The sequence below is a fragment of the Amblyomma maculatum genome, chromosome 10, assembly GCF_055883805.1.
Source record: "Amblyomma maculatum isolate TAMU_Amacu chromosome 10, ASM5588380v1, whole genome shotgun sequence".
NCBI classification, from domain to species: Eukaryota; Metazoa; Arthropoda; class Arachnida; order Ixodida; family Ixodidae; genus Amblyomma; species Amblyomma maculatum.
Genome location: NC_139353.1, coordinates 118,074,942 through 118,085,419, shown reverse-complemented (window position 1 = coordinate 118,085,419; position 10,478 = coordinate 118,074,942). Strand labels below are relative to the sequence as shown.

General features: G+C 41.0%; 1 pseudogene; it reads left to right on the top strand.

Moving 5' to 3' along the window:
- Positions 1-219: 219 nt before the first annotated feature.
- Positions 220-6,946, top strand: LOC146177319 (uncharacterized; annotated as a pseudogene).
- The last annotated feature ends 3,532 nt before the right edge of the window (positions 6,947-10,478 follow it).

Genomic DNA, 10,478 nt, shown 5'->3' with positions numbered 1-10,478 from the left:
TATATCATAATTCACTAGATGGCAGGACAATCTGTAAACTCGTAATTTTTGACAGACCTGCATGGAAGTTATTGTTGCTCACTGGGCAAGTTCCGTTAGCTTCTTTGTTTTCGTAGTTCGTCTCGCGCTCCTTCGGCACGTTTCTTTACCACCACCTTTGGGCTTTGTTGCTTTGAATGGCAAGATACCCTATTGTTTGTTTAGCTTTACAAGCAGGAAATGGAAGATCCTTCGCCTAAGAGGAAACGCAAATCCTGCCTCCTCGAGACCGAACCGTTTGTTGTCCCATGGTCAACGCGCCGCTATCGATGCCTGAAAATGAACGATGGGGTTGCAGCTGTACAAAATAGTGACCCCCCGGCTGCCCCTTCTACACAGGATATTGATACAGAGCCCCTGCCAAGCTCATGTGATACTGAGCACCCGGCGAGCTCATGCGATGAAAATCCGGACCATGGAGGCGAAGATGGCAGCTACACGCCTATGCGCGGCGATCACGCAAGTGGCGGAGCAGACGGAGCAGACAATCTCCAATCATCCGATGTCAGCCAAGCGCTGAAAGTGACGCTCGACGAGTACGGCACTGCCACCCTCCCCGGCTCCACTACGACGAAAGCCGCTGCGCTCATGATGATCCTTGCTTTCGTTGTCGCGCATGGCCTTCCGTGGGACACAGTTGACGGGCTGTTGCAGCTTATAGACGCGTTGTTCGGGTGTCCTGGCAAATTGCTTCCGCGGAGCAAGTATTTGCTAAGGAAGCTGTGGAGTCCGCAGTTGAATAGCTCTGTTAGGCACCATTACTACTGTCATGACTGCGGCAACTGCTGCGCTCAAAGTGCGCTAAACGACGTGCATTGCGAGACATGCGATCAGGATCTTCACATCTCACAGCTTAAAGAAAAGGGATGTTTCTTCAGTATACTGAATATAAAGCAGCAGCTTCTCCAAACTGTTAGCCGTTGCAAAGATGCCTTGTATCGCCAAATGGAGGAGATTGAAAGTGCACTCCAAGAAGATTCGGTGCGCGATATAACAAGTGCAGCACTATACAGAAAATTAAGACAGAATGGGAAGATATCACGGCAAGACGTAACAGTAACTTTCAACACCGATGGGAGCCCCTTTTTTAAATCATCCAAATCTTCAGTGTGGCCCATTCAATTGATTCTAAATGAGTTGCCTCCGAAACTACGCCACCAAAATGTCCTGCTTGCAGGACTTTGGTTGGGTCCTCACCACCCGAACATGAATGTCTTCATAGATAGGTTTGTAGAAGAAGTAGCAAAAATTGGAAAGATTGTGTGGGAGTACGGGGAACAACAGATTATCTCTGCAGTCCATGCCATCTGCTGCTGTGTTGATGCCCCAGCCCGTGCTGCAATTGCTAACCACACGCAATTCAATGGAAAATTTGGTTGTCCTTGGTGCCTCACTTGTGCGGAACAAGCAGAAGGTATGATCCTTATTTGTAAAAAGAAATGACTGGAAATGTTTGTGCAATGCTATTTATGCCGTTGGTAGCTTCTCTCGACCTGCTTGCTAGCATGGTACATTCGTAACTTGGCAGTGACCATACCTAATTATATATAGAAATTTTTTAAACATAAGTGCACTGTGTCGCTTCTACTGTGCTAGGAAACAGCATACGCTTAGAGACGAGGAAATGGCAGCTAGCTGTGTTTGTAATCATCTTAATGCCCCATATTAATTCTAGATGTTAAGCACCATGTCTGAATAATGTCACTGGCACATATATGGATCATTTTGTGAAGATTTTTGCTAGTTGTTGATTAGGTGTGGATTAACTATAGCTCAGGAGTATAAAGAAACTAGGATATGCGACACTGGACAACTGCTGGCTAAATTTGCTGTGCACTACTAGGCTGTGTTTGCCACCGAGTAAAAAAGGAACAGCACTGTCATATTTCACGTTGAAAAGCCTGTAATTGTACTGAAACATTGTGCTAAATTTGATCTTGATGTAACGCTTTTAGTGCTTAGGTTGTGGTTTCCATTTGTGACCTATAGTTCATATCTGAAATTGAGGGAAATCTTATTCTAATTTTTTTTAATTTAAAGGGGCAAAAATGGAGCACTGGTTTGAAATCGATAATCGAAAAGAAGTATATTTTAGAAATATTTCAAAATTTAGACTTTCTTTATCAGTCCAGAAAAAAGATTAAAAGTTTTTTAGCTTTTTTTATGAGTGGGTAATATTTTGTGTCATGTTCCGCATATATAGTGAAAGAGCAACATTCGAGTCTAAGAAAATGTTGGAAAATTCAGAATTTATTGGTAATTAATCATTCTTGGCTGTAAAGACCCTTGATCAGCTTTAAAATGCAAAACACATGGTCATCTGCACACACAGCATGTCTACTTTCACATGAGACCTGTCCTATCTGTGAAAACACCTCAGCTGAGAGAATGTTCTCTAAACACCTCTGTACATACGTATACATTCTGGCAGTACTGCAGTTCTAACAATTATGGACAGCAGAAGAGTTCTACTCTTTCTATTGTCCTCCACATGTTTGCACATTTGGATTTAAAGACATAGTCAATTCAGTATGAGGCCATAAAAATCATTTTCATTTGAATTTTTTATATTTCTGTATGTTAAACTAATGGTGTCTATTGACATCCTCATTTTTCAGGTGCACCACGTTACTTGGAGACAAACAATTTAGTTGCAAGGACGCGAGAACGACATCTTGATGACGTCAAGCTTTCTGTAGACTTTGTTATGCCTATAAATGGTGTGAAGGGGCCATCACCCCTGCTCAATTTGAGGTTGTTTGACATTTTTTTCAAGCCAAGCTGTAGATTATATGCATTGTGTTCTGCTAAGAGCATCGAGACAAATTGCTGACTTCTGGCTGAACTCTGCAAACTGCAGCGAGCTTTTCTACATGGGTATGTACACACATTTCTTTGTCCACTAAAATTTTTTATAACATTATTTATTACCTCAAAGCATAAAGGGAGTTGACGAAGAAAAAAAAGGTTAAATAAATGAGCCAATTGACTGAAGTCGAAGGAGTGGTGGTGGGGCCCCTGAGTTCCGGCGAATATATGAGGATGAGTTGTTCGGCAGCAGGCTCGCTGCTGTCAGGTGGCGGATTCTTGTTGACTTCAGTGCTGGACAAACCCACGGCAAGTGGAGTGGAGTGACTCAGTGGTTTTAGAGTGGCAGATGGGACACCATTGGCAGGGATATAAGTACTGAAATTGAGCCCACGCCTCAGTGAGGGCAACCCCGACCCGGATTTCACCAAAGCACAACCTCCTCTGCATGAGTAAGACTGGGAGGAGGGTCACCGCACACTGAGGGACGAGAGCATGTGTGCTATGCCAGAGGTGTTCCTTTGTTGTGAGAAGGACAGTAGCATTATCCATGCTGAGGAACTGAGGCATTGATGAGAATAGATGGGTTGCAGAATCTGCAGAGCTTCTACTACATCAGCTCATGATGTGTGCCTGCTGCAATCAGTCGTATTTTTTGTGCTGGCAAAAGTAATAAATGATATCACCCTGCAGCATGTGTAACCGTGTTAACAGAAAGGGCAGCGTGCTTCCTGTCCGCAAACATGGCAGCAAAAGCAGTTGTGTTGGTGATCTTAAAATTGATATATCTTGCTTGCTCAGTAGCGGAGCTTATAATTCCAGCTTGCAGTGTGGCATTGTAAGCAATAACACATTTTTTGTGTGGTGCAGTACGCTCATAGGAGACTTTTGGTGTATCATTGCGGCACTGATAGAACAGTAGAGAAGCATGTGGTACACAAGTTTTTGCACTAGAAATGTATAATATACTTACTTGATCGTTTGGAAGATGATTTAAAAGTCGCCTGATCCTCACAAGAACAACCTTGTTTTGTCACATGGTCTAACCCAGAAATCAAGAGCTATATTAGCGTGGCTTTAAAATATATATATTTTTTTCTGAGACTAGCTTCTGACATGTTTTATTTGTATTTTCTAATTTGTTGAAGAATGCTAGGCTCTGAAAAGAGGATTTTTTTAGTATCTTAGTGCATAGCATAAGTTTGATTTTGTTAGGGATGAGCGGGCTATTGTCAGGTTGGAAACTACCTTTTGCTCTTTTCCCTTGGTTTATGCGGTGTGAACAAAAAAAAAAACAAATAAGAAAGAAGGGTTGACAACATCAAGTATCTATATTGTCAGGTTTTGTGTCCTGACTAGTCTGTATTTCTTAACCTGGTTGCAACTTTGTAAGGTAGTGTAGCAAGCAGTTCAAATGATGATACTACAAAAGCAGAGCATGCAGTACTTATCACCGTTATTTGAGTACAGCTTCTCATTGCTAGTGCCTTTCAAGCCTTGGTATAGAGCATAAGGGCTGCTGTTGCAGTCAGCCATGCTGAATGCCTTTATTTTGCAGGCTCTCCGTCCACTACAGCCTCCTTGGACCAGCGGCTACTTAGTATTAGACCACCACACTCTTTCACCCGGCTGCCGAGGTCTCTTGTCGACAGATGTTTCTGGAAGGCAGCTGAATGGAAAAATTGGCACCTTTTTTATATGCTGCCGACATCATATGGGATTCTTCCTCTGCGCTACTGGAAGCATGCAGCCTTGCTGGTAGAAGCCATCTTCAATCTTTTGCTGACAGAAGTTACATCAGCACATCTCAGACGTGCAGGTATGTACAACATGGTTTGTTTATTTTTATCTATTATGATCACATTGGAGTAATAATGGGGGGAGTTGTTAAGCATGGTTGAGACAATAATGTAGAGAAGCTATGAGAAGTTAAAATTAAGTCTTTTTCACTAGTGCTCATTAGTTGATACATAGTAGGGCAAACTGTCACCTTGATATTCAGGAGAGAGGCATCCAGTGAGATCTTTTAGCTCAGCTGTTGATATCATTTTTTATGTTCTGAATATTAAGCAAAAGCAAAAATAAGATTATATGAGCCTACAGTTTAGGCCCACAGATATTGCAACGTTTTGAAAATATATAGAAGTACATTCATGCTTGTGTGCAAGAAAGCTGGTGAAATGTGAAACACAACTGCTTGTGAAGAAGGACAATGTTGAGAAACCTGCTGAAAAGCATTGGCATGATATTGCCACCTGGTGTTCCCGAGATTTTTAGGTGGTGCCTGGGAGAAAAAGACGCTGAAGTCTGCTCGCGTGCTGTGTGCGGAATGCTGGCTGCTGGTACAGCTTCTCCCTGTCTTTTTAGGCACGTCTAGCCCTATTGTCCATGGCAATATATAGATTGAAAGGTCTTTTCATTGGTTTCTCCCTAATTGTGGTCTATAATAAAGTTTACATTTCAAAAATGTTGAGCACTTCAGGACTATATGGGGATGTGCATGCCTCTGGGTGTCCTAAGGTTTCATTTACAGGCACCATCTTGTTCACTCCACCTGCGTTTTCTCATTTTTATTGTCTTTTGTTTCCTTTATTATTTTACTTGACTTTGTTTTTATGCAGTGCATGCACTGCCACTGGCTTCAGCATCACTTTGTTGCACCTGAATACACCTATAGGGTCATTTATTGTTGCTATATGCACACTATCCCATACTATCTTGCCAAAATTGATTTTACATTGTAGGCTGCATCAAGCTCAGTGTTCTTTTTCTACACTGGAAACATCAAATTTACAAAGGTCAGTGGAAAAATAGCAGCTGCATAGTGGTCAACAGCAAAAAGCTGTGGTTATAAAGGCCATCCTTAAATGACAGGTTTTGTCAGTCTTGTACATGAGCTTGCAGCTGGCTGATTAAAATACTTGCAGTTGCTGATTTAATGGTGGTGGTTTGATTGTAATAGTGCAGGCTGTTCATAAAAAAAAATCAGCCAGGCTTATTGTTCATTCAGTACAAGGTGGGGCAAAAGAGTCACTTCCCTACGCAGTTTCCCTCGAGGCAGACGAGACATTCACTGATTTAAGGAACTGCTGCACCATTTTCAAATGCAATTTTGTGAGTAAATGAGATATCTATTGCCCACTGGATGTTCTCAAAGAGCATGGTCTTTCCTGTTTTTACTAGCTTGATGTCTAAATAGATGTGGTACATTCTGAACGTTGCAAGCTGGAGGTTTATAGTATGAGAGATGGTCCTATATAGATCAGCTATATGCTTTTGTTTTTCAGAGCAACTGCTACAAACCTTCGCATCTAGGGCTACAGGACTGTATGGACCACGTTTCATGACGTTTAATATTCATCAGCTGTTGCACCTTGTGACAAGCGTCAGGAACCTGGAACCATTGTGGGCCAATTCAGCTTTCCCTTTCGAGTCTGGTAATGGGAAGCTGGTGAAGATGGTGAAAGCAGCAAAAGGGGCTCCATTGCAAATTTTGGAAAGGGTAGTAGCCGAAAAGGAATTAGAACTTGCTCTAAGCTTCCTGTCGTTGCCTTTTCACGTAAAGAGTTTTTGTGAAGACTTATTGTTAGGCAGGAAAACTAGAAAGGCAACCAGGGTGGGAGAGGTGCACCTGTTTGGAGCACCAGTTAGTCCATGCTTGTTGCCACAAGAGGCAGAAGCAGTCAATAATCATTTGGTGGATGGGGATGGTGGCAGCATTAGTGAATATTACAGGGTGAGTTTTAAAGGAACAATAATCCACAGTCGTAACTCCAAGAAGGCAAAGAGAAGTGATAGCTCTGCCATTTTTACATCTGATGGCACATATTTTGTGGTCCGTCGTATAATGATTGCTTCTGGTGCAGATGCTGAGACACCTAGTAGAGTACTACCACTGTGCCAGAGGCTGTGTCTCCCTGAAGATTTTGATGGAGCTAGTAGCTTTCCACCACATATTAAACAGTGCTTTTTCTCACCACTCACTACCTGTGCAATTCTCGAACCAGCTAGTATTTCAATGCCCTGTTTGCTCATTGATTTTGCTGATGAGGACACAAATTACATTTGTACGCTGCCGAACCTTATCGAGCGGGACTAAATACAGTTTTCATCAGACCTACATCAGAAAAGAATATGTTTGTTTGTGTTTGTTCGGCGCTCGGAAAGCACAGCACAGTAACAAGAGAGGATGAGGCAAGGGCAGGACAAGGACTTGTGCTGTCCTTGCCTCTCCTCTGTTGTTACTGTGCTATATGCTTTCTGTGTGAGCCCAATCTTGTCTCCTGTAAAACTAAAGCTTCTGCCAGTGATTTTCATTTGATCCTATCCTTAGTCATCTGCTGCCACCCAATTACCGCAAACAATTCCTAATCTTACCCTTCCTACTAAGCTTACCTTTCTTTGGAATTTTTTCTTTGCACTACGTGCCCTGCCTATACATTTCTTACTTTTGGTTTCATTTAAAATATCCTCAACTCTTATTTGTTTCATAGCCCGTTCTGCTTTCTGATGTCTTAGCATTTCACTCAACATTTTTCCTTCTACAACTTGCTGCAAAGTCCTCATTGTTTTAGTACTGGCAAGACACAACTATTACAGGTTCCTCTAGAGTGTTCTTAGTAAGCTGGTATGCCTGAAAAATATGCTCCATTTTGATTCTCCTGGCACTGCCCCCCTAACCCCCACCTCCTTGTTCGGATCAGTGGTCATATTTTGTGCCATAGTTGGATATATTCATTTTCCAATGTGAGCTGCTCACTAGCTTTTGTATATTGATTGCTGCCAGGCTTTGAAGATTACGTCACTTTTTTCATTCTAGTGCCATTACATGTTCTGCTTCGGGCATTATTTGGATGGAGGCAGATAGCTCTCCAAGAAGCCCTCTGATGTTCACCAACGAACACTTGTGTCCGAGTCTGAAAACCTGCTATTGCATGTAAGAAAATTCATCACTGGTGGTTTGTGTGAACACATAATGGCAAAATCTTGGCATATCTGTTGATGGCATAGTAATTCACGTTCTGTGTATGCTTTTGCAAATCTAAGCAAGTGAAATCCCACTAAGATCTATTCTCAACAGTTTGTTAGACCTCCAGCTGTAAAATAGTCTGTTATTGATTTTAACACCTGTTCTGCAGCAAAAACATTTTGAATTTGTTCTTTTACTTGATCTGTTTTTGTTTTGACATGACATTAAGGTGACTGAAACTTCGTGCAATGCATTCAACTATGAATGTGGTTGACTGGTTATGATGTTTCCTTGAGTGATCAAACCAGTATATGCATGGCTTTGGTACTTTTGGCATGTACTTTTACGATAGTTTGTCAAGTGACAAAGTGCCCCAATTTACCCTCAGCAACTAGAGATTGTGAATAACTTTGTGTACAGCAAGAGAATTCTTTTTTGACTGTCAGATATCAACCTCTTTCAGGTGATACTTTTGTTTTGGATAACTCATTTGAATATGCATCGTTTGAACAGTTGCAACTGGTTCTTGATGAAGATTTTAACATTAATGAAATTTTAAGCATTGCCTCTTCTATTGCACTGAAAAAGAAATGACAAATTACAGTTTTTAAAATTTCATAAAAAACACCAACTTGCCATGAGAACTACTTCATCTGCTTTGGATGTAACTATTACTCATGGTAACACACTAGAAACCGTAGCCAGCCTGAGTGATCACAGCCAGCCTTAGTGATCACTGTCTGTTTTTCATGGATTAATCAGACCAATGCCTTCTCTATTTTCAATGCCAGGCACATTGCTCGCTTTGCAGTGCAAGTGTTTGCATGCTTTAGTCCAACTAGTTGGTGATGTGCGTGCTTAGCTCCTTCAATTACCGGTCTCTGAGGCTGCTTGCTGCCAAGCTTGAATCTGCTGACGGCTGTTTCAGTTTGTCCACTTTGGCACTGTTCAAGTGGTACTCACAGATGTTGAGTAGGCATGAAGCCTAGATGAGGAAGTATGAGAGGAAGATGGGATAGTGGTTTAGACTGTCAATTGTCAGTATCTGGCTTGCATTGTAAAATAGAGGAGAGGAAATTTAGACGTAGCTGCAGAAAACAAACATTCTTGTTCTAAGTTCATTTTTCAAAGAATAACTGCCAGAAGTCTGGATTAATATTGGGATCAAATTATTATCAGCGACTGAAGTTGGGCTTTCCAGAAAATACTGTACATTATGCACATTCTACATTTAAGGCCATACTTCCTCAGCATTAGAATGCACGCTTGAAAATTAAATTTTTATTATGCCACAAAGATAAATAAGAAAACCTTGAATCGGCATTGAACAGGTAAATGAAAGAAAAATAAGGTTTTCACTTTGTTGCCACTAACGTGTGTGCAGTTCAAGAAAATACGCAACCAACTCACGTCACAGTTGAGGAAAGCTAAGGCGCAATATTTTCACAGCTGCTTCAAGATGTGTCAATATGTCTTGATTGAATGTGGAAGAGTGTAATTGATGCACTCAGTCCTTGTATGGCTATGCCGCCTATTAGTTTCAGATAGCTGTGCAGAGTGAACTTGTTACTAAAGGCTCGAGCAGGTAATTTTAACATGTAATACATAAGTACATTGACTAATACTGACCGACAACAATCACTAATGATCAAAGCAGTAAAGATACGAACATAAATATTATCCAGCTTCCACCCATGAAATATGTTCATGATAGCCTTGCATTGCAGACAGCCTGTTTCCCCTTCTGCATGAAATATACAAAAAGTGTGTTATACGAAAGTGATAACAAAAATGATGCCGAGAACCACTGGCCAATATCGGTTCAGCCAACTTTTCAAAAGGCCTTAAAAAAAGTGATTTTGTCCTGAATCGACTGCTTTTTTCATGATCACAAATTTATTTCAGAATGTGAACACGGGTTCAGAAATGGGTGCAGTACAGTTTACTTTTTTGACACAAAAGGAAATAAATTAGAAACATAGAGGTATACAAACTGATAGCCAAAGTGCTTGTAGACTATAGTAAAGCATTTGACAGAATATTATTGTTCTCCTTGAATGTTTGCATCAGCGTGGCATTGGGTTGCATGTCCCTGGCTCTTAAAATTTGTATCTTGCAAGGTGCATTCAGTAAAGTAATTGATAGTGTAGTAGTCTGTCATCATTTCCAGAAATACCATGCGGCATTCTTTGAGGGAGATTAGGACCTTTTTATGTCTAACATCTTTTTAAATGACGAAAGTACTGACAGGCATACCAAATTTGTTTTGTAGACTAACCAGCTTGTTTTTCAGCTTAGATAACAGTTTTCTACTTGTTGCATAGTGCCAATGATGGGCATCTTCTGCAACTTGCTTCCGCGTTTAAGCAAAATGAGTGGAATAAATTCTAAGAAATCAGAAATAATGTTTGCTTCAAAAAGCAGGCTAGAAAGTTTGAATGATGGCCTGAACTTGGGCACCTTTCTGCTCGATATAAAATCGCACAAGGCTCTAAGGGTAGTTTTATTATGCTTTTTGATGCATATATTTGGGATGCATATTGGGATGCATATTTTGGACGCATTTGGGATGCATATATTCAGCAATTGATGGAAAAGTTATCTTGTGCTGGTGGCTTATCACATCGATCTCAAGGCATTTTTTTTTCAGTAAACATTAAAC